This window comes from Microplitis mediator, chromosome 4, assembly GCF_029852145.1.
Source record: "Microplitis mediator isolate UGA2020A chromosome 4, iyMicMedi2.1, whole genome shotgun sequence".
NCBI classification, from domain to species: Eukaryota; Metazoa; Arthropoda; class Insecta; order Hymenoptera; family Braconidae; genus Microplitis; species Microplitis mediator.
In genome coordinates, this window is record NC_079972.1 from 16,330,534 (window position 1) to 16,336,533 (window position 6,000).

Sequence of the window (6,000 nt, forward strand, 5' to 3'; positions counted from 1 at the left end):
TATGGGTCGAAACTCAAAAAATAAATTTTTCTTAGGACTTTTTGTGGTCTTTTCTACTACAGGACACTATATGGAACAAAAAACGTTTATATTGTGATGGGTTATTTCCAACAGGGCAAAAGTTACGGGCTACTCTTCAGAAAAATACATTTTGGCATCTCCACCCATCTCCACCCATGTCCACCCATCCTTATATGGGTCGAAACTCAAAAAATAAATTTTTCTTAGGACTTTTTGTGGTCTTTCCTACTACAGGACACTATATGGAACAAAAAACGTTTATATTGTGATGGGTTATTTCCAACAGGGCAAAAGTTACGGGCTACTCTTCAAAAAAATACATTTTGGCATCTCCACCCATCTCCACCCATGTCCACCCATCCTTATATGGGTCAAAACTCAAAAAATAAATTTTTCTCAGGACTTTTTGTGGTCTTTCCTACTACAGGACACTATATGGAACAAAAAACGTTAATATTGTGATGGGTTATTTCCAACAGGGCAAAAGTTACGGGCTACTCTTCAGAAAAATACATTTTGGCATCTCCACCCATCTCCACCCATGTCAACCCATCCTTATATGGGTCGAAACTCAAAAAATAAATTTTTCTCAGGACTTTTTCTGGTCTTTCCTACTACAGGACACTATATGGAACAAAAAACGTTAATATTGTGATGGGTTATTTCCAACAGGGCAAAAGTTACCGGCTACTCTTTAAAAAAATACATTTTGGCATCTCCACCCATCTCCACCCATGTCCACCCATCCTTATATGGGTCGAAACTCAAAAAATAAATTTTTCTCAGGACTTTTTGTGGTCTTTCCTACTACAAGACACTATATGGAACAAAAAACGTTTATATTGTGATGGGTTATTTCCAACAGGGCAAAAGTTACGGGCTACTCTTCAGAAAAATACATTTTGGCATCTCCACCCATCTCCACCCATGTCCACCCGTCCTTATATGGGTCAAAACTCAAAAAATAAATTTTTCTCAGGACTTTTTGTGGTCTTTCCTACTACAGGACACTATATGGAAAAAAAACCGTATATATTGTGATGAGTTATTTCCAACAGGGCAAAAGTTACGGGCTACTCTTCAGAAAAATACATTTTGGCATCTCCACCCATCTCCACCCATGTCCACCCATCCTTATATGGGTCGAAACTCAAAAAATAAATTTTTCTCAGGACTTTTTGTGGTCTTTCCTACTACAGGACACTATATGGAACAAAAAACGTTAATATTGTGATCGGTTATTTCCAACCGGGCAAAAGTTACGGGCTACTCTTCAGAAAAATACATTTTGGCATCTCCACCCATCTCCACCCATGTCCACCCATCCTTATATGGGTCGAAACTCAAAAAATAAATTTTTCTCAGGACTTTTTGTGGTCTTTCCTACTACAGGACACTATATGGAACAAAAAACGTTTATATTGTGATGGGTTATTTCCAACAGGGCAAAAGTTACGGGCTACTCTTCAGAAAAATACATTTTGGCATCTCCACCGATCTCCACCCATGTCCACCCATCCTTATATGGGTCGAAACTCAAAAAATAAATTTTTCTCAGGACTTTTTCTGGTCTTTCCTACTACAGGACACTATATGGAACAAAAAACGTTAATATTGTGATGGGTTATTTCCAACAGGGCAAAAGTTACGGGCTACTCTTCAGAAAAATACATTTTGGCATTTCCACCCATCTCCACCCATGTCCACCCATCCTTATATGGGTCGAAACTCAAAAAATAAATTTTTCTCAGGACTTTTTGTGGTCTTTCCTACTACAGGACACTATATGGAACAAAAAACGCTTATATTGTGATGGGTTATTTCCAACAGGGCAAAAGTTACGGGCTACTCTTCAGAAAAATACATTTTGGCATCTCCACCGATCTCCACCCATGTCCACCCATCCTTATATGGGTCGAAACTCAAAAAATAAATTTTTCTCAGGACTTTTTCTGGTCTTTCCTACTACAGGACACTATATGGAACAAAAAACGTTAATATTGTGATGGGTTATTTCCAACAGGGCAAAAGTTACGGGCTACTCTTCAGAAAAATACATTTTGGCATCTCCACCCATCTCCACCCATGTCCACCCATCCTTATATGGGTCGAAACTCAGAAAATAAATTTTTCTCAGGACTTTTTGTGGTCTTTCCTACTACAGGACACTATATGGAACAAAAAACGTTAATATTGTGATCGGTTATTTCCAACCGGGCAAAAGTTACGGGCTACTCTTCAGAAAAATACATTTTGGCATCTCCACCCATCTCCACCCATGTCCACCCATCCTTATATGGGTCGAAACTCAAAAAATAAATTTTTCTCAGGACTTTTTCTGGTCTTTCCTACTACAGGACACTATATGGAACAAAAAACGTTTATATTGTGATGGGTTATTTCCAACAGGGCAAAAGTTACGGGCTACTCTTCAAAAAAATACATTTTGGCATCTCCACCCATCTCCACCCATGTCCACCCATCCTTATATGGGTCGAAACTCAGAAAATAAATTTTTCTCAGGACTTTTTGTGGTCTTTCCTACTACAGGACACTATATGGAACAAAAAACGTTTATATAGTGATGGGTTATTTCCAACAGGGCAAAAGTTACAGGCTACTCTTCAGAAAAATACATTTTGGCATCTCCACCCATCTCCACCCATGTCCACCCATCCTTATATGGGTCGAAACTCAAAAAATAAATTTTTCTCAGGACTTTTTCTGGTCTTTCCTACTACAAGACACTATATGGAACAAAAAACGTTAATATTGTGATGGGTTATTTCCAACAGGGCAAAAGTTACGGGCTACTCTTCAAAAAAATACATTTTGGCATCTCCACCCATCTCCACCCATGTCCACCCATCCTTATATGGGTCGAAACTCAAAAAATAAATTTTTCTCAGGACTTTTTCTGGTCTTTCCTACTACAGGACACTATATGGAACAAAAAACGTTTATATTGTGATGGGTTATTTCCAACAGGGCAAAAGTTACAGGCTACTCTTCAGAAAAATACATTTTGGCATCTCCACCCATCTCCACCCATGTCCACCCATCCTTATATGGGTCGAAACTCAAAAAATAAATTTTTCTCAGGACTTTTTGTGGTCTTTCCTACTACAGGACACTATATGAAACAAAAAACGTTAATATTGTGATGGGTTATTTCCAACAGGGCAAAAGTTACGGGCTACTCTTCAAAAAAATACATTTTGGCATCTCCACCTATCTCCACCCATGTCCACCCATCCTTATATGGGTCGAAACTCAAAAAATAAATTTTTCTCAGGACTTCTTGTGGTCTTTCCTACTACAGGACACTATATGGAACAAAAAACGTTTATATTGTGATGAGTTATTTCCAACAGGGCAAAAGTTACGGGCTACTCTTCAAAAAAATACATTTTGGCATCTCCACCCATCTCCACCCATGTCCACCCATCCTTATATGGGTCGAAACTCAAAAAATAAATTTTTCTTAGGACTTTTTGTGGTCTTTTCTACTACAGGACACTATATGGAACAAAAAACGTTTATATTGTGATGGGTTATTTCCAACAGGGCAAAAGTTACGGGCTACTCTTCAGAAAAATACATTTTGGCATCTCCACCCATCTCCACCCATGTCCACCCATCCTTATATGGGTCGAAACTCAAAAAATAAATTTTTCTTAGGACTTTTTGTGGTCTTTCCTACTACAGGACACTATATGGAACAAAAAACGTTTATATTGTGATGGGTTATTTCCAACAGGGCAAAAGTTACGGGCTACTCTTCAAAAATATACATTTTGGCATCTCCACCCATGTCCACCCATCCTTATATGGGTCGAAACTCAAAAATAAATTTTTCTCAGGACTTTTTGTGGTCTTTCCTACTACAGGACACTATATGGAACAAAAAACGTTTATATTGTGATGGGTTATTTCCAACAGGGCAAATGTTACGGGCTACTCTTCAAAAAAATACATTTTGCATTGTAAAATATTAACTTAAAAACTACATTAAATATTTGTTTGCTGGATCGGGATGGTGCAAGAAATAAGAAGTCACTGATTTGGTGTATTGTCCATATTTAATAAAAATAAATCACAGATAATAGCGTAGAGTACAAGAGTCAATCACGAGTTCATATTAGAGCACTTATTGAACATTATTCGATTGCATTTGAGTTTAATTGAGTTTTATATAAATTGCATGGCACCGTACACATGAACATTATATTATATACATATAGAGCGTAGTTGAAGATCGAGTTTGTTAAGGTTAATGAATACGAGTTTATAATTTACACGGCACCATACACGTGAATTAATTTATACAAAAGAGCGCAATAAAGAGTAAATTATTAACAATTAATGATTCACAAATATCATCAATAGTTCGAGTATACATTTTTGTCACAATTAAATTTAATTCGCGACACAGAGTACGAGTAAGAAGAGCAAAAATATAAGAAGCGTAACGAGCCGAGTCTGAACGTATAATAATTACTTTGCAGTCACAAATAATATTTGATATTGATTTTTGAGATTAAGATTACTGGATGACTGAATGATGACGTCATTCATACCAGTTGACATCGAGTACGAGTAAATAATTAAGCAATGAGTAATAAAGTAAATTGCAAATTGCAATAATTATTTGTGGCTGCAAAGTCACGTGATGGGCGAGTATGTGAATGAATATAGCCCGCACGTTAGTTTAACACGCGGTCACCACAGCAATGAGCACAGAGTTTATATATGAAAAACCGGATATAATTGAAGAATATAGATGATAACAAATACATGGTGTATCAGCGAGTTACAATTAGAATGATGTACTTGATAGTGTAGAGTAATTAACACGATGTAATTGAATTACAATAAAAACTAGTAGCACGTGGTGTTCTATCACAAGTGTTGTAGAGTAATGCCAGTTGCCGCGTAGCTGGCTATCGAGTTGAAATTCCGAGTATCAGAGGGCGCGTCGATAGCAGCACCTCTGGTATAGTAGAGCGTAGAGTTGTCAAGTGTTCTGGCGCGAACATTTGAAATTTACGCAACAGGCATCTCCACCCATGTCCACCCATGTCCACCCATCCTTATATGGGTCGAAACTCAGAAAATAAATTTTTCTCAGGACTTTTTGTGGTCTTCCCTACTACAGGACACTATATGGAACAAAAAACGTTAATATTGTGATGGGTTATTTCCAACCGGGCAAAAGTTACGGGCTACTCTTCAGAAAAATACATTTTGGCATCTCCACCGATCTCCACCCATGTCCACCCATCCTTATAAGGGTCGAAACTCAAGAAACGTTTATATTATGATGAGTTATTCTTAACAGGAGCAAAGTTAGAGGCCACCCTATAGAAAATCATCGCTACCCATGTCCACCCTCTGTCATATGGGCCTGAACTTGGAAAATCCAGAGACACGGTAGTGTCTCGCGTCAAGTACACGGTCCAACACATGTATATGTGTGAGTGTGTAGCGCGAGCCTACCTGTCTCTTTTCTCGAGTCAGAGTGGTGTTCCATGGTTATGTATTACATTTTTTTTAATTAAAATTTAAACACGGCTTATTTCTGTTTTTTCTAAATATTTGTGTCTCACTCAGACTTTATGAACTGAATGTTATCACATTTTATTATTATTTAACTCATAAAATATAGAAAACGTTAGCATATACTATAGTACCTTAAAATTTGAGATATGAGAATATTTTTTCATCTATAATTTATGCTTATTTATTACCGTCTTAGAATAAATAGTTTTAAGAAGGAGCACGATTGACTCAACATCGAAGTATTTAAAATCTGTATAGATTTTTAGCATTAGAGAGCGCTTTCATTATCCGACACAGCCTTGTATGCACAAGCAACGAGGCCTAATGCGTAATTATTATTATTATTATTTTTTAATTTTTGAAAATTATGATTATTATTATTTTTTAATTTTTGAAAATTATGATTATTATTATTTT